This window comes from Hermetia illucens, chromosome 2 (genome assembly GCF_905115235.1).
Source record: "Hermetia illucens chromosome 2, iHerIll2.2.curated.20191125, whole genome shotgun sequence".
Taxonomy (NCBI): domain Eukaryota; kingdom Metazoa; phylum Arthropoda; class Insecta; order Diptera; family Stratiomyidae; genus Hermetia; species Hermetia illucens.
Genome location: NC_051850.1, coordinates 178,196,523 through 178,216,280, shown reverse-complemented (window position 1 = coordinate 178,216,280; position 19,758 = coordinate 178,196,523). Strand labels below are relative to the sequence as shown.

The following is a 19,758-nucleotide window of genomic DNA, read 5'->3' as shown; positions in this document are numbered from 1 at the left end:
CGCTAGGTACGGTGGCAAACACGGATTTATCAACGCTATTTAGGAACCTCTACTTAGGGAGATAAAAATTCCAGCATAATATGCACTTTTCATGATTAGCTAAAGATTAGCTAGGCATGGAACTCTTAACATCAGACCGCTCTCGTTAGGAAGGGAAAGACTGACGTTTAAATCCTACTTAATTTCTCAACTATCCGCAGAATATAGGGTTTTCTTTTGGATGAAATACAGTGACTTCTAGGATTGTGGTATGATTAAAAGATCCTTAAGTCGGCCGGAGTCGACCGTGAGGGGAGAGTAATTTCAAAAACTCAAAAAGCTTTAGAAAGTGTGCCTTGGATACGTGTTTGCAGCGCTCTGTGCCAGCCATTTTTGGGAATGCTATTGGGGTCGTTTTGTCCTTTAGTCGCTCATATGTCATTGTACAAAACATTACATGGCTTACAAACAATCGGTCGGCCTTGGCGTGGAACTGTAAGCTCGGGGCTCGAATGCCTAGATTTCGGTCACTTTACGGCAGCATGTACTAGTGAGATCAACGACACACGTTGTACAAAGCGAAAAAGGGAGTAGAGGATTGGCATGTTGCAAGTAGTGGCAGGTGCCCGGCTTATAGCAGAGATCTGAACCGTAGGACTAAATGAGTTGGACATAAATCGACCTCAACCATTGCGAGGCAGCTCAAGACTGGCTCTCGCAAGCCAGTCGATAGCCGAATGTGGACGTGGCGGTATTATGGGAACCTAACGAAAATTACGTTGGCGCTACGTGGGTGAAAGAACCATTGGGAAACATGGCGATATGGGTACGTGGACGGCAAGCCATTCAATAAGCAATGGTATTCCCAGGAGTCGGTTTTGTAAGCGCGAAAGTCAACGGCGTCCATTTCTACAGCTATTAAGCTCCTTCGAGTGCAACAATAGCGCAATATGAGGAGATGTCAGACAGCTTGGTGTTGAATGCTAGGAACCACAGCCAAAATCATTACCGGCGGTTTCAACGCGTGGGCTTTAGACTGAGGAAGTCGAGTAACAAATATCATGGGCCAAATGTTAGGAAATCAAACTACTCGTGGGACCAAGATATCGCGCTGTTGAGAGCATCATGTCGGCGTGCGAGGAGGCTTTGCCAAAGAACCAGAGGGAAGGCAGAACATTGGCAGTCGAAAAAGGAATACCGCGATCTTCGAAATGGTTTTAAGAAGGCTATACGGGAAACTAAGCGGAATTGCTACAAGCACTTGCCCCTTGAAGCAAATACGAAACAATGGGCGCTGCTTACAAGGCTGCAATAAACAAGAGTCGTGGACAAAAATCACCCCACAGCAGGAAGAAAATGAAGCTCAACCAATGGTGCAACAGGACGTCTTAACAATCCCAGGGGTTACCGAGGAGGAACTACTGAAGATCTGTGGACGAACTGGGTATAATAAAGCTCAGGGATTAGATGGGATTGCGAACAAAGCTCTGAAGTTGGCAACAGAATTATGCCCGCATGGTTCATAAGTACATTTGAATCGTGCATGGTGAAAGAAGCATTTTCCTCGCAGAGGAAAAAGGTGAAGTTGGTTCTCCTACCGAAGTCCTCAAAACCATCCTGGTTACTTAGCTCGGAAAATCGAGAGTTACCTTTCGGGGCGACTTCTTTGGTACGAGACGGACGACGGACTGAAGGAATATGTTACGACAGCAGGTGTTCCCCAAGGTTCTGTCCTAGGGCCCCTGCTGTGAAACATAATGTATGAGGGAATTCTCGGCCATCACGTGCCAAAAGAGACAACATTGATTGGTTTTCCAGACGGCCTGTCAGTGGCAGTAGTTGCGAAACACCAGACAGAAGACGCGGAATTGTATGCAAGCGGAACTATTCATGCCATGAAAGCATGACTCCAAATGGAGAAATTCTACCTGGCGGAAGATAAGATGGGGGCGGTCCTTATTACCAATCTTAGGAAAAATAACACTGTGAAAATTCGGGTTGGTAATCACGAAGTCCGGGGTAATGATCAATGCCAAGTTGAGCTTCACCTGGACTATGCCCGCGAAAAGGCAGCATAGGTTGGCTCATCTCTAGCAAGGATGGTACCTAATATTGGGGGCCCAAAATTTAGTTGGCGCTGCTTATCGCAGGGGTGATGAAGTTCACCCTGCTATATCCGGCTCCTGTATGGCTGTGCGCATTAGAAAACACAGGGAACCAGGAAAGGGTAAGTTTAGCATGCCGGCCAATCGTGCTGAGGGTGTGTAGTGCATATAGGACACTTTGAATGTCATTGGGGGATGATTCAGTTGGATCTTCTAGCGAATGAGGCACACTGTCTCTACTGGAGCTGTACAGGAGGTGGCAACAATAGTGGGATAATTCTGAAAAGGGCCACTGGACACATACACTGATCCCGCGTAAGGGGGGGGGGGGGGTTGAGCGCAAATGTGGAGAATTGAATTTCCTTACGGGATACAGGAAGTACTTGCATCACTTCGGATTGGACGAGCCCCCAGACTGTCTCGAATGCACTTGAGGACCCGGAACATGTTATGATCCACCGTCCGAGATTGGCGAATGAAAGGGAGAGGTTAAACGACGCTCTCAACACAGTTATTGGACCCCATAATTTCATGGAGGAGATGCTGACGCCCTCAGCAAATTGGAGTGCGATAAACGCAACAGTAACTGCGATACAGAAAAAGCTGCAGGAATTGGAATGAGATTGGAATGAGCCTGGAAAGCGCGACGGATGCGTGACTTAGTTGTGCTGGTGTAAACCGTAACCCTCCTCGCGAAATAATACTTCACGGTGTTCCACGGGGATATGAGCGGAGAAGTCGGGGTGGTTTTAGTGGGTGAGAATCCCAAACACTATTGCAACCAGGCGCATTTCGACCTCCACGCATTGGAAAAAAAAAACTGCAGAGAAAATTACACGGACTCTTTATTATCCCTTTTTCCATTGAAATTTTTTTTCTGAGCCCCTTACAGAACTCCGGACCTGGGATGAATCCCTCCCTTTCCACGTCCTTTTGTCAAGCCTGACACTGGGTGATCCAGAGGGAGAGTTGTTCACTAAAGCCTGACGCCGCTTCGATGGGATCCTATCCTATGGAAGGATTGCTAATTAAAGCCCTATGCCATTTGGAGCATTAGATACTCAGATCTAAATTTCCTTCAAGATGGATTTTTAGGAATAATTTGTCTCCATTTGCTTCATTGACAAAGGAGATCATTTTCAGTGTCTGTAAATGATGATCAAGCCGAACTTTAGAGTACAAATTTGTCAGTTTACCGGTATTCAGCAGAATTTCATACGGATCCAAGACAACATAGAATTTAAAAGGTCTTTATTATTATGGACTGAATATTTTCAGAGAGAGCTCTTGCTCCATTTTATTCAATTGAAAGTACTTAGAGAGAATGTGCTTTATGGAATGCATCGAATTGTTACTTCCTCACGAGGGACGCAAATTGCTCCTATCTAACTGAAAATTCTCCACTAGAAACTTGCTCAATTAAACTAGATTTTAGGACAATTGCTGAGAAGTCGTGTCTTACCGTTCGAAGGCTTCAATTTCCCCAAGTTCATGCATGAAAAGTGCTAACTTTTATGATTTCCCATTATCGCAAAGTCGATTTCCTCCATCACCTCCTGATCGTAACTTCATGCCCAGAACATGGCCTCATAAGTATCATCAAATAAATTGTTAAGTAGGTGCAAGTTCAAGTATCTCACATGTAATATCTTTCTCATGTTGGGTCAGTGGACTACACGCCAGGTATGAAATTGCTGATGACTCAGTAAGAAGCCTCAATAGTTGGTGAACGCCCTCAAAGTGCATATCGTGTGGTCCATTTTCACTGTTATTACCTATTTTGCCACAGCTACTACTGAGCCGCTCCCCCATTTGCTAATAGCCTCCTCAGAACATGGCATTATCTCTGGGTTTGTAAGTTTCATCGTTGGGCAGGGGGTCTTGGTATGTTTTTGATATCTTCAATTTAGATCGTGGATTGTGTGTGGGAAATTCATTACAATCCGAGGGTATCTAGATACGTTGATGGAAAATTCAATTTGGTCATTTTCAAGTTTTGAATGATTGAAGGCAATAGGTTAGTGGTCCTATGAGCCCCGTGGTAACTATCTCTTGTAATTTTTGACCCTTTGACTCGTAACTAATTTATATGTATCTTTTCTACAACAAATTAAATTTCGCCCTTAAATTTCCTCTGATACGTTAGCTTCAAGCTAGCCTTACAGACAGCGGACTAGGCGGACTTGCCGGCGGCGTGAGACCTGTTTCGTGCGATTTTGAACATAAAATATATCTGCATCTGTAATTATTTTCACAATAGCGGCAAGGCCTGGGAAAATATCTTCCCCTGTCGTTACGTTAGAATGCAAACGCGCATACAAGTATTATATTAACCTCATATTAAGTGTGGATTTATCTCCGGTATAGATGTTTCCACAGATTCAACCATCGCGTTTGTATACCATTAGCTTTGAGCAAGTCCAGAGATCATTAAGAAGTTGACCGAAGCTCACATGCAGATACCATGTTTCGCGTAGAAGTAACTCGAACGAGAGGTCAGATAGTTACCATCTACATTAGATACGGTTCGCTGAATAAATTGAATTCAATTTCATTGAATTTAAGCGTGATACAAGTATATGACTCGGATTTAAGGGAGTAGAGTCAACTTGACTTTGGACATGCGAGTTGAGGTTTGTTCTTCGAGAATTTCGAGCAGGGGATGCCACCCCCTCCTTAGATCTTTAACTTATTCGGAGGAAAATGTTTTAGGAAACGTCACTTTTCCTTAACGACCTCTAAATTTTCCTACCTCCCGGTATTGTTCCGGGTCCCTTAAGCTGGAATTATTCAACATTGCCTCAGACATATGTAGTCCCACCAAAAATCAGCTCCAAGGCCTGAAAGTGATTAATCAGCTGGAGGCGTTTGTGTTCGTTCAAATAATGCTGGAATCGGTTCGCGCACGCGTTTTCGAATACGTTTAGCATTCATCAATCTGATTGCCCCCTTTAGAAGCTTTGCGGCTTATTAAGCCAGTTAATAGCTTGTATAACTTATTAAAGTTGCTGGCTGAGACCGAGGTTGAGGTACTTGGGTACTTACTTGTCGAAAGTTGGGCGGTTGTTGACTTCCAAATCTGAAATGTTAAGAAAAAAATGAAAGGAATTGATGAACCAGTTAAGACAAGCAAAAATGATCTTTATCGGAAGATTGTGTATAAAATAAAAATGATTAGTTATTAAATAATAATTATGCATTTTTATGTTTGCGTTGAATGGGAAAGTAATTTAGATGTCTGGGGAGATTGTTGTTTTTACTGAACCAGTTTTTAATTGGAACGAAATTTTGCGGTAGGTAGTTGAGTTCTGACTGAGGGGATCCGATGAAAGAAAAATAGATAGAAAAATATCTGCAGAAATCTGAGAAAATCCCCAACTATAGGTGAAGAGCTAACATAATTTTGATCGAGAATATGTTTTTATTTAGCCGTGAACTGTGAGGTTTCTCATGGTTTGAAGTAGATGAATTGTTTTCTTGTTTCATCGCTTTGCAGATCGGAGTCTGTGTTGTGTGGAACAAGAAGTCAATTGGCGTCATGAAGGAGATACCCTGAAGGAAGAATAGCAGCTTAGAACACTGACCTTCAGTGCAGGAGATTCAAAGTTCAAGGTTTCTCAGAAGTGTTGCTGAATGACAAGCATTTATTCCGCTTATGTAATTTGGGTTTAACGATTGTCGAGAAAGAGGATTTGTATGTCAATGTGGCCATTTTTCAAGCCACTAACAGAGACTCGTCTTTATGCATTTATGTGAAGTATTTAGCGGAGTTTTTTTCGTCCGCAGATGCGTTCAACATAACTAAATGACCTGTCCAGAGCTAAGCGATTTATTTCGGGTCGATGTCATCAGCCAATGGAGAACTGCGTTGTGAAATTGCTTGACACATTAGCTCAACCTGGTTGAAGTGGCGTTCCACAACTTGTATTCTTTGTCAACGACGTATCAACGAACATCTCAAATCTAAATTTACCCTCTATGGTTCTGAGTGTTGACCGACTATAAAAGACAATGAACGGCGTCTTGCCATAATGGAAACGAAGATGTTCCGTTGAACGAATGGCGTGAGATGGTTTGATCACATCCGAAATGAGGATCCGCGATTAATATGGGGTTGCAACGGCCGAGGAAAAAATGCGAGGGGCGTCTTGGGTGGTATGGTCACGTAATTCGCGCTAACGTCAATTCACTCGCCAAAACGGGGCAGAACATCGAAGTCGTTGGTAAACGACCAAAAGGCTGGCGTAGACAATGATGACTTGATACGCTAGATGGTGATTTGAAAGTCTCGTGATTGCATCCAAATCAGGCTTTTGATAAAACAAAATGGCGGAAGCGATCACGAAGACCCCAAGCCGGCTTGTGAACAGAATAAAGACTGACGAAAAAGAACAACAAGAACAATATTCCAAAGGATGTCAAGAAAAGCACTGCACATGAAGATAAAAAGCTAGGGAACATCTGTTTTTGAAGAACACACGTGAAGTAGTTTAGCCTTTCTGCTATATGGAGCGCAACACTATCCAACCAATGGCCAAAACGACGACCGCGGCCACGGGATGGAATATCCCCGGTGTATAGCATCCTAAACTAATGCATAAAAGCAGAAAATGTTGGAAGATGAAGAATTGGTAGCATTGCTTAGTGAAGAGTCGTGCCAAATATGTACTTTTAGAGTTGTCCAAATTGCTTGGAGGTAACATATTTAGGGTTGAAATTCAAAGTCATTGGAATGACACCAAAGGAACATGGGTCACACACAAGTGAAAATCGAGGGACGTCGAACAGCGTGTAGCGGTCTGTAAGCAACTGCCCCAACGGCAGGCATGGAAAGGATTTTGCTTTGGAAAGTTAGTGGGGATGATACAGAAATCCTGAGAGCAGAATATCGTGGGAAATACCCACTCATTCATCAACATCACCTTGCAAACAGAATATATTTTTGAATAGCAGACTACGCTTTAAATATGGGGGCGTCAATTGGACGTAATCTATTATGAGCTACTTGAACCGACCATGTCAATTGATGGTGAACTGAACGAACAGCACGTCCAATTTGAGAATCAATACGACAATGCCAGATCTGATGTTGCAAGAGTTCCGAAAATTTATTTGGAAACGCTGAAATGGGAAGTTCTGCCCTACCCACCATATTCACGAGACATCTCCCCATGATTTCTACCTTCGACCTGACATCTGCTCTTTAGCAATAGTATGGCAAAAAGCAAAAGAAAACCAGGAAAGGGAGATTGAGGGCGTAAGCCGTGACAGATAGTCCACACGGTAAAAATCCTTTTTGAAAAAGAGGATCCGGGTAAATATATGTTGTTCAGCTTCAAGAGCACGACCGTCACGGTTGCGGAAAGGAAGGAACTGGAGAGCAATGTTAAGGGGGTGTTTCTGACAAGGGAGTTGAAAAGTGTTATGGAGGGCTGAGTTGAGGTAAAATCGGAAGAGGAATGTAGGATAAAACCAGATATTTTGGAACCTCAATTGATGATGTCAATGAAATTGGGGCAGAAACGAAGTTTGTCATCGAAGATTACATCCAGGTCCTGAAAGGAGGTCAGTAGTGAAAGGAGTTGTCCGCTAAGGAAGTATGGAAAGGAGATCAGGGAGGGCTTAAGTGAATAGCACATCCAGTGACAATTGCAGACATTCAGTGTAAGCCTGTTGACCGAGCTTCAACGGACTAAATTATCATGGTTGAACTGCAAGGCCAGCACAGTCTAGCGAAGACAAAACAGAAGCAAATAATTTAAGGTCGTTAACGTATAGCAAACATGGGCAGGGGGGATGGAGGGGAGGTTATTGATAAAAAAATAGAAATTGTAGGGGATCAAGTATAGAGCCTTGGGGACATCAGAAGAAGGAGAGAAGGAACGGGAAACGTATCAATGAAAACAAACTCAGCAGGATGTTTGAGAGGAATAAGGAAGAGGTGGTATAGGGTTGGGGAGAGTCGGATGAACAGCGTTTGGAGAAGGGAATGTTGGGGCCAACGGTATCAAAGACCTTGGCGGAATCGATATAAACAGCGTGTACCCCTTGCCGTGAATTATCTTTTATTAGCAACGAAGTTAGTAAGCACTAGATCGATCATGAAAAAAAGACGAATTTTATTTTTTTTTTAATTTTTATTCCCATTCCATATATCGGTATTTCGAGGCCGTCTGAGGGAACGGACAACTGGTCCTAGAAATACCGGTATATTAGGAAAACACCCATTATTCGGCATTTGAAAAATAAAATTTGTGTTTTTTTTTCATTACAAAATATGCCGAAGAAACGACACACATAACCGAAGAAATAAAACTGGATCGATATTTCACGAAACCATGCTGTTCTCCCATAATAAGGTAACCGGTGTGAGTGGTCAGCTAATTGTAGACGCATTTCTGGAGAATTTTGGAGAAAGAGGAGAGAAGAGAGATGGGAAGGTGGTCCACAGCTAGCGAAGGATATGCGTTTCTGAGGACAGGGATGGTAAGGATCATTTTCCAAAGATGAGGAAAGGAACATTCTTCGAAACAGAAGGAGGGAAATGGGGTTTTTGCACTTCACAAAGAGGACGTTAGGAAGCCCCTTAGGACCATGTTCTACATTGGTGTCTGGATTACCACTAGGGAACCAAATTAAGGGAGGCGTGGGGAGAGAAATGGTCTGAGATTCGGAGCAGTCTGCACATAGAAGAGGTGTAGAGAGCATAGTGGTTGAGTGAGTAAATACGGAAGAGGAATAAAAACGGACAAATTTGCAAGATTGTAGTCCGATGTTGGTATCAAGATTACCAATGAGAACTCTACTAAGGAAGGCATGAGGAGAGGAATAGCGAGAGATTTGAAGCATTCGGCGCCTGGGGGGTTGCGCCTCCTCTAAACGCCGGGTTTCGACGCTCATCAAGTATCTCTTATAGTCATCGACTTTACAGTGGAGCGCATAGCCTTCAAATGAACAAGGTCCGCGTCATTTTTAAAAGCCCAAAACTTCTTCGGCAATACATGTTTCAGAGGGATGTTATTAAGGGTCTCCATCCTGAACCAAGCTTGGTAAGAGTGAAGACAAATAGGAGGCAAATATTGGCCCTTCCAGCAGAGCATATCACCTACCTAATGTAGGAAGTAACACAAATCTATCACCGAAGTTACTTGCTGAATTAAAAAAGCTGCTTTTAAGCCAACTGCTAAGCCAGGGGAGAATGACAAAAGCACAGGTCTCCAGCGCTCAACCAGCACTTAGTAGTAACTACCAGATAGCTGGAGTGAGCTCTGAAGGAGGATCGGGATACAAATCTTGAAATGTATGCGAGCTAGTTGTCCCTTTTAGAAGCATCTTTTTACTCGCTTTGAAAATCAGTAAAAAGATTGCCCATAAAAATGCAAATCTTTAATAAAATAGGAGGATAACTCTTGAACAAGAACTGATATCGACGAAATGTGATGTTTGTTAATTATTTACAATCAGTGTTTATCATTCATTCGAAGCGAAAAAGTCCTGGCAGATGTAATCCAAGATTTAATTCTGGAACAAGAGATGTACTCTTTCGAAAACATGCAGAATATTGGCACAGTCAAAAATTGTATCAAACCAAAGATCTCAGGATCAGGATATGATACTATTATTGAATGAATAATTAAAGGGCTTCCAAGCATGGTGGTAACCGAAGCTTCAGTATTACCTTCAACCTTGGAAAATTTTCTCCCTACCCTGTCAAAGGTGTGTCAGAAATTTTTGCTGAAGGGAATGTAGCCATTCCTTTTTGGAAACCATATCCCCCCTCCTGTAAAACCGTCTCCCTTCATGGTGCTGTTGACATAATTCCAAAAATAAATTCTTGGAAAACCATGAAGTTAGGCATAGGTAGCAGTTAGTACATATAGTGAAAGGTATGCTCCTTGGGACGGGCAGACCCTTCCTGAAATGGAACGATGGCGTAGGCCAGGACGCCAGGCAGCTTTTGGGGAAATCGAATTGGTGAACCTCGGCGCAAAACCGGAATGTCTGGAGCTCCTTATTAAGGCAGGCCTAGACCGGATACCGGTTGTTGCGTCATTGATGATGATGGTGCTCCTTGGAATTTGTCCAGGGAGCATAGCTCAAGCTTCGTAATTTTGGAGTCTTTCCTTACTTAAAACAGGTCCTTAGTATAGTGTGGAGCCCTTAGGCTGACGGAAACACAATATACGAGCAGGAATCCGCAAAGAAGTGCACTAGACTGGGGACTGTTCTTTATTTTCACTTCAGGTCTGCCAACAGACAGTAGCCTGACAACCTCGATATTCGCAGACGATGCATAAATTTTTATCTTTCACCAAAATCTATAAATTTCAACAGATTCGCCTAATTTTCACTTTAGAAAAATCGAGTAGTGGCTCAAAAACTGAGGAGCACACTCAGGCGAGAAACGCCTCCAGCTGTTAAGCTAAACTGTGGACAGTGAATTTGGGAAAGCCTATGAATTCCTTGAATGAAATCCGAGTCCAAAATGATTGTTTAACCTACTATTGTGGACGAATTCCACTAACTAAACAAAAAGATTTACAGATACTGGACGAAAGGATCTAATGTAATATTGTTTAGCCTCCTTTGATCCACTGTTATTACCTAAAAACGAGGTATATCTACTTGATACTGTTGAAAAATATATTAAGTTTACTATTTAAACAGATACGTGCTTGCGAGTATCTATGACTAAATTAGATTCTAGACATTTTCAGTTGGAGGAATGCTACGAAGTCCATCTTCAAGATTGACAAAATGGATCGGTGAAATAACAATATCCTCAAAGTTTCTTTGAAGTAATTCATATATTTTTTCAGTACAGTAGGATGCAAGTTTCGTGCTGTTGGAGACTAAAATGCAAAACGGCCTTGCTGGTATTTACGTGTTGCCTCAACAAAATGGAGTCAACTGTGCAGGCATTAAATGTGGATAACACTCTAGACCGGGCAAACCGGGTATATTGGCTACTGATCTGTGAAAAAAGCGAACCGATAAACTACTAAGGAGGGCTTCTTGGGACCATTCTCCAGTGAGACTGATAATCTTTAAAAATGTTAAGTCCAATGACGGCTCTGGCAAGGTCGCAGAGAGAAAATCTGGGCCTGCGGTTAAAATTATATTTTCTTTAGTCTTTGCCCTGTTCACAAGAGGGGAGGGCTCATCGTGATCGGTTGCGTCATTTTGTTCTATCAAAGGCCTGCTCTGGACGCAGTCGCGACGCTTTCAAATCCCCACCCAGCGAATCAAGCCAGGTCAATATTATGCGGGTCAAAGGTAAAAATTAAGCGGGCCCCCGTATTACCCATTTTTAATTGAATTTTTTTTTCAGGTCTCCTTTCAGTCTTAGCGGGAATCCCCCTTTTCACCCTCTTCTCGTCAGGCCTGGGTTCTGCCAAATGAAACCAGCACCTTAATCACCAACTGAGATTCTATCCACGTGCCAAGAAAAGGGAGAGTGGCAAAAACTCACTTTTCCATCACTGAAGCAGCTGAAAAGGCCTTAAAGCAAGATCGAGGTTCCAATCTTCAAACGTAGTTGAGCCATTTGTTCCTTAAACATCATCTGCATAGTTGCTTTGACTGGTCACAAAAGGAATGAAGTACCCACTAAAATTCGAACTTTCTATAAAACCAAAAGCAAGAAGTAACGCCGAAAATCAGTGTTTAATTTTAATGTAGCACCAGGAAATGGATATTATCCAGGACTTACCCCATGAACAACAAATAGTTGTACCCATCTTAAAAGTAAGTAGATTATCGACACAATCAAAGGACATTTCAAACCAAGGAGAGACCCAATGACCATATTACAGAATGAATAATTAAAAGGTTTCCAAATATGGCGGTAATCTACCTGCCTTATGTTTTTAGTAAGCCACAGTAGCGCTTCAGGACATTAGAAAATTTCGATGATTTCGAAATGCGGGAAAGACAAAAACTTGGTCACTCCCCACAAATTTGGGGACTACCAGTTTGGATTTCACGAAGAACGAGATACTAAACTCAATCTGTCGAAAAATAGGTGTATTGAAAAACCAGGAAGTTGGACACAGACTGCAGCCAGCACATTCCTCGAAGGAGCATACTTTTTGCTAAAGCTTCGTAATTTTAGAGCCTTTCTTTTCTGAAAGCAGGTGCTAAGTGCAGTGTAAAACTCTTACGTTTCGGAATCACCATATAGGAGTAGAAATCCGCAAGGTAGTGCACTAGACCCAGGGCTGTATTTCACCTTCCCTTCAGGCCTGTCAACAGATAGCCTGACAACCTCGATATTCACTGACGAGACATCAATTCTTACTTTTCTAACCTTAACCTTAGAAAAATTGAGCAGTGGCTCAAAAAGGGGTTAGTCACACGAGGAACCTTAAACTATTCCTTGAATGAAATTGTATTCCAAAACGATAGTCTAACCAGCTATCATGCGCAAATTCCAACAACGAAACAAGAGGATTCCTCAATGAAGTCCAAATAAACTGTCTAAAAGGATACAAGTATTGAACGAAAGGATCTGTGAAATATGGTTTAGCCTGCTTTGATCATAGCTAGCTTCAACTACTACTTCCATAGAATGAGATATATTTACCTGACACTGATGACAAACATATTAAATTTACTAGTTAAATAGATACGACGAGTATCTATGACTAAATTAGATTCTTATCTCCACTGAATACCTTCATAGAAGCTCATACTATACTCCGAGCATCCTCTGCTGCCAAGTTTAAATTACAAAGTTAATAGCCTGGAACTTTGTCTCGAAGGACGATAACCTGCGATGACACCAGCCACTATCGAATCAAGTGCGGAAAATAATCTTGTATGCATATCAGAATGCAGATATTTCTGCATTTTATGGCGATATTTCCAGTCTGTTAACCCCGACAAAGTCGTGAAGAAAAAGACCATTGAGTAAGTGCCGCACGGATATAGGCCCAGCATGCAAAATGCGGCGGCAAATCGTTCATATGAATTTTCCAATTCTGAGAAACTAAGTAAGCATTCGGCCCCAGAACGGAGTGATTCATCCGTAAGGAATCCACCAGCGACTCATTCAGGCTTATCTAATTCACGGTGTATCCAAGTCCGATTCGCGTTTCGTTTCGCTTTAAGAATGCTCCTCTGCAGCTTATTGTTTTTATCATTCATTTTTTTCCCGTGCAAATCTTTCGCTTTCTTTCCTTATGATAGCAATTTGAAAGGAAGACCGCGTACCGGGCAGAATCAGACCTGGACCGCTATCAACGTCATCTTAAGCCCTCACATTGCACAGAACAAGTTTCCCGAGGCAGAGTCCAAGAACCAGTTTAGATGGAATCGTTCTCTAGCGAGATTTTAGTTCTTTTAGGTTTTTGCACCTAAAAAAAGCACGAAAGACTCCGTATTGGATCCTAAGTAGACTCAACTCAATCTTCTTGCCTGGATAGCATAGGTATTTTCTGAATGAAAAATGAGAAGATTGTCGGGAATACCTGGCTAGCCGTAGTCATTATTTGTTACGGGTAATGTTGCGGATGCATCTGCAGAAGGCCATCTATAAAAAGATGGAAACGTAAAAGAGTCATATTTTGCCGGTCAATGTGCATCAGGCTTGTTTCCAGTCAAAGATTGAAATTAATAAATTTTGATATTTATGTTGGCATTTTTCATGAGGGTCAGACAAATAAGCTGGAATGGCTATAGATGCATAGTCGTCGTAGAAGTTTCTGGAAGGAGAGGATATTAAATCTTAGATTTATGAATTATGCGGATGCAGTCCATGTGAAAGATTTTGACTCCCATGAAACTTGTAATAGTAGAGAAAAATGTGGACTTAAGGAAAGATATGGCAACCACATATCTTAACTATTAGTTAGTTTTGACAATCTTTTCAACTTAGATGGCACACTTAATTCTCAACTGAAAAAAGCCGTAATTTATACGTATACTTATCCATTTTTCAGTACTTCGACTCCTAAATCCTGGGTGGCCAAGAAACTGAGAAAACTGAGAATAAATGACTTCCGAAATACGTACCTACGTAAAATAGATAATTTTATTCCTGGAGATTCTCGACTTTCTCGTTATTATTACAAAAAAGAACTGCGAGCATCCAGAAGCGTAAATACTCATGCTATTCAATTAAAAGATTGTTTCGCTAAAAATTTTATTTTGGGAACATGTACCATATTTCGGGAACCATCTGTCAGATTTTACACTAGAGAAGATTTTTCCATTTTAGACTAATATTTTTATTTGGATATCAAGTACTGTATTTCATGAACAATTTGGTCCCCTCTCGGGATAAGGTCTTATGCTGAAAAAGGAATCAAATGGTTCCCGAAATTCTGGACACATAGTCAAAGTGAGAAATTTATTCCAAAACGGGACAATTATCACATTATCATGTTTCAAAGTAAAAGATATTCAGTTATTATTATCTAAAGGCATGAATCGGCAAATTGGTTGACTTCATTCAATGACTTTCCTGGTTCTGACAGTTGCTTCTTGGTCTGAACTATGAAGAGAGATGCGACATTTACTCCAGGTATGGCAGAATTTCAATTGCATCGAGATTATTATCTGTTCTTTGGATTTCTTGGCAATGTGAGATCTAGAGCAATGTTGTAGGGAGGGAGAGTCGACCCAGGGGTGAAAATCATATAGGCCTCACTTAAATTGCCCAATTGATTAAATTTTGTTAAAGTTTCTTTATTCCAGGTTCCTCGGAGAACTCCTGACCCGGAGGTAATTAATTTCTTTCCCCTAGAGTTATCATACTACAACAGGGGTATTACTTACTTCTGATCAAAACTGGATACATCCTACCCAACTCTCGGTATATTCAGTCGACTCTGGTATAATAGAAGCCTGAGTCGATGGTATGACTGTTCTGAGCATGCTCAAATTGAATAATATCTTCGAAACTCCACCAAAGAAGGAGTGAAATTTTCCTAGAAAACCGGCGTCGTTGGCAATCTAGCTCCCTTATTTTCTCAGATTTAACCACTAATTTCGCTATTATCATTTCAGGAGGCCGAATAGTTTGCGTTAAAATTTTATACATCGCTTGGTAGCCAAGGTATATCGTATGAGAGCCTGACTTATTAGAATTTCATGAATATTTTGCCGGTAAATTGAAAAAGGATCAGTGCGCATAACCTTTAGTCCGATTCTAGTTGCTTCTTCCTTCAAGTCCAGAACTACAAAGCTTTGGTCATGACTCAGTGGGAGAACGTTTAGCCGAGGCCTTTTTTTTCTGAGGAATGAAAATATCGAAATCTTCAAAAGGTTAACCCCAAGGTCAATGCGTCTAAAGGTGTGCGATTTTTAGGCACTCCCTTTCTGCACCACATTTTGCCTAGCAGCTTCCTTTTGCATATTACAGATCAACATCTGCAGGAGAAAAAAACTATACCCAATCCCAGTACCTTGGTTAGCTTTACTGTGAAACAGAGTAACCCTCATATGATTTCGTCCTTCGGCTGTTTGTCCTTTAAGAGATTAAATCGTCCGGCTTAAATTTTCCCAGTCTCCCCAACCGACTCCAGCTATCAGTCAATTTTTGGACTTTATTCTTCATATGGGAAAGATATCGCTGATTATGTTAAATAGCCCCTCACTAACTATTTATAATCATGGCTCCTTACTAATATTCTCACTTTATGTACCAGGGAACATCTACTACGTTTGTTAGAATGATATAGCCACTGTAACCGAGTGGTCATTGTGTTACAAGCCGAAATAATAACGATACTGGATGCCTGTTAATGGCTGGGACCTGATTTGAGCCAAAAAAGCAACTTTGACGAGAGCCAAGCAGCCATTATGGCTTTGTTCCTTGTGGCGACATCCTTTAGGCTGGTGGGGTAGCGCAGGGACGCGATGAACTGTCTGGACGCTACACTCGAAGTCACCCTCCTTTGGCTTTCCGGTCATGGGAATATAGAAATTAATGAGTAGGTTGACCAACTGCCTAGGAGCGGGTCTGTTCTTGGCCGTCCCTCGGTGGGCACAGTCGGCACTTCGTTTATGGCTTTTGAAAGCGGACTCTATTTGCACTTACTAAGTAGCCATTGACTTCAAATTGTGAAGGTTTGTCAGTTGGGCCAAATCAAGGAGGATTTGACCCACCTAGAACAAGACCTTTGAGTCAGACGCGTGCATATGCATACAAGATTACGGCGGTTCGTACGAGGCATTTGCCTAAAGGGCCATAGGTTTTTAAATTGGGACCGGGGGTTATTAGCATTGTAGAGTACTACTACACCATAGCGGTCGAAGAAGTGCAAGGAATTACAGGGAAAAAAGAACTTGAGGGAACAGATAAGTATGAAGAAGGTTTCCTCATTGTTCTCACTAGGTTAGATCGATTATATTTTTATTATACATTCAATGGGTTTAACATTTTTAATATGTTCTTCAGAAATCGTCTAGTCATATGTGATCAGTCAAGAGGCTGATTGAATGTTCATTGTTTTTTCCAAAGTCTTGGTGAAGAGGTTAATGCTGATAACATTGAACGCTCCCTGCGCCCACAGTTCTGAAGCTATTTCTTGGGCCAAGAAAGAGGAATCAAGGTCTCGGCGGATAAGACTGGTTGTCTTTTCGGAAGACAACAAAGAATTTATTATGTTCCTCTGCCAAGTTTTCGCCGGCATAGAGTAGTTTTCATGGGTTTGGGTAATGATTCAATGAGGTAATTAGGTGGTGGTCAAACGGTAGTATAGGTCTCACGGCGAAACGTGGATTGGTACTCACGGTGGAACATAAAACCTGGGAAACGCCTGCTGAACCAACACCAACAGCAATACTACCAAACCCTCCCTCCACCTCCCCGTGGTGACTGCTGGGAGCTCAGACGGAGAAGGATGAAGGCGAGTCTCCCGCGCCTAAAAACGGGGGACACATTGCACCAACTGGTCCTCCAGGTTGGGGAGTGGGTAGGCTCTCATAGCTAACATCAAAATACAAATGATAACGGACTGCGGATTATTCAATTAGCAGCGTCATACGAAATGGTTGTTGGAAGTACCTGGTTTGCGCAGAACACACATACACAGGCCTCTCCAGACGGGACCAATTTCAACCAAATTGATCACGTATTGATCGAACGCCGCCACTTCTCAGCCTTGATGAATGTCAGAACATATAGGGGGGCCATGATAGACTCGGATCACTATCTCGTTGGTATGGTACTCCGAGCTCGAATAACAATACCACCCAGAACCCCCTCTGACAATCAGGTGAGAGTTAACACTGAAGCCATCCAAAACACAGCCCTCCGCAACACCTATAAGAGGGAAATGGATGCCGCAATAACCGCAGTCAATAGAGGACCTGGAGATGAAGCATCAACAAATGATCTTCACAATCACCTGAAGAACGTTATCATGGATACGGCCACAAACATACTTGGCCCCAGCTGCAAAAGGAGTCGGAACGGCTGGTTTGACGATGAATGTAAGCTAGCAACGGAACGGAAGAATGCCGCATACCAAGTAATGTTGCATTGTCAAAGAACGCGGGCACGCGCAGAGACTTATCACGAATTCCATCGAGCAAAGAAGCGACTGAGAGGACCAACAGGTCTGTGACCTCCAAAAGTACAGGGAGCAACCACACCAGGCGCGGAAGTTTTACCAACAAGTCAGCAGGATGAAGCCTTACACACCTCGATGTGCATCCTGCCGGGACAAAGAGGGAAATCTGATTTCCGACTGAAAGGGCATATTGGAGCGATGGGTTCAGTACTTTGATGAACTACTGAACAACCAGAACATCGGCGAGTTCGAGGTCCCGCCAACTGAAGACGACGGACAAATACTGCCACCACCAAGAAGAAACGGTCCCTGCAATTCAGCGTGGTTCAAGTGGGTCATCAACTGTTCTGAAGGTGTGGGACAGCGAATTAACATCTTATCTGCCCCATACATAAAAAGGGAGATATCACACAGTGCAGCAATTTTAGAGGTATCACGTTTACTGAGTACCATCTATAAGATATTCTCTGCTATCTCGCTAGGCCGGATAACCCCATACGCTCAGAACATCATTGGCCCATATCAAAGAGGCTTTACTCAAGGAAAGTAAGTGACAGATCAGATTTTCTCCGTGCGGCAAGCGATGGGAAAACTGTTAGAATATGGACATCAGTTGCACCATTTTTTCATCCACTTTAAATCCGCGTATGATAGCATACCCACGGCCATGAGAGACATCAACAACGGTCTACGACAAGGGGATGCCCTATCATGCGCCCTCTTTAACCTGACCCTCGAGAAACCGGTCCATGATGCTGAGGTAAATGCGAGGAGTACGATCCTCTTTAGGTCCACCCAACTACTGGCCTACGCTGACGATATCGACATCATGGGAAGAACAACCCCAAAGACTTGGGTTCTTAGCAAGAAGAATTGCGAACTCTTGGCCGCGTTCGAGTGAAGAATCCTCCGAACACTTTTTGACCCCCTACATGAGGATGGATGTCTCCGTAGCCTGGATAACGACGAAATCTATTAGCGAAACCACGACCATCTTGTGGATAAAATCCGGCACACAGCTTTTAGGGATATCAAATTGGTGGACCTCGGTGCAAGACAGGGGTGTCTGGACTTCCTAGACCAGATACCGATTGTTGCGCCGTTGATGATCATGATGATGATTTTATGGCAGTTTCAATGTCGATGATGATTTCTTCCCTTGGAATTTTATTGTTGCGGATCGCATAGTTGACTCCATTTTTAAGGAGCTGTAGTTGTGCTTCTGAAAATGTCTCTGAAGACTGTCGCTGTTGCTATTCGATGCAGCTACCGATTCAAAAGTAAACGCACTTTTGGTCCATATATATATATATGCGATCCTAAGGGCGGCAAACTGGGTGATTGACGAGCGGTTGAAGGGCAGGCGCATTTCAATCTGCAGTGATAGCCAGGCTGCATTGACAGCACTGAGTAGTCCTTTGATCACCTTGTGAACTCTATCTCCAGATTCAATACGGTGAAACTACTCTGGGTACCTGGTCACTGTTGCGTAGAGGGAAGTTAAAATTTAAGATGCTTTAGCAAAAGAGGGTTCAATCCCCCATGCCAGGACCGGAATCAGCATTTGGAGTATGGGTAGCATTGGCGAAGGCTGTTTTCAAAAACTGGGAATAAGCTATCCACAATGAGCCTAAATACTGCTAGGTACACCAAGCTCTTCCTGTCAGAACTGAACATGCGTACCGCAAAGTTGACCCTGTCGGAAAATAGGAGGGTTTACAGGCATTCTGACTGGCCATTATTCACTAGCTGAGCATATGTTCAGAATAGGAATTATTTAGGATGATACGTGCCCCTCGTGTAATAAGGAAGCGGAATCGTTAATATTTGGAAACAAATTGTAAATACTTTGTTGTACTCAGGACCAGACATGAGGTGTCAAAGAATAACTCCAATTACGGAGAGGCTCTCATGTTTCAATGGTCAACATAACCAAAGTTTTGATGGATGGTAGTTGCGTAACATTCACAGTAAAACATTAAAGAAAAGAATCCATTTATTTACCGCTAAAAATATTAAATTCTCCAAACAAAAGACCAAATTGGTCGAGACCAATTATCACGATTTGTTTCGCAATCATGAAGCTCTGGCTTCATCAAAAAACCAGCTGAGATGCTTAGACAATCTAAACAGGAGCGCTACAAACTCCTGGT

General features: G+C 42.5%; 1 protein-coding gene across 6 annotated transcripts in view; it reads right to left on the bottom strand.

Annotated features, from left to right (window-relative positions):
* Window positions 1-19,758, bottom strand: part of LOC119647592 (rho GTPase-activating protein gacF) — a 590,569-nt gene that overhangs the window by 332,030 nt on the left and 238,781 nt on the right. For all 6 annotated transcript variants that reach the window (XM_038048610.1, XM_038048613.1, XM_038048607.1 and 3 more), the window contains one exon: window positions 5,130-5,163. The gene's annotated coding sequence lies outside the window, so the exon portion shown is untranslated. The remainder of the gene's footprint in view (window positions 1-5,129; window positions 5,164-19,758) is intronic.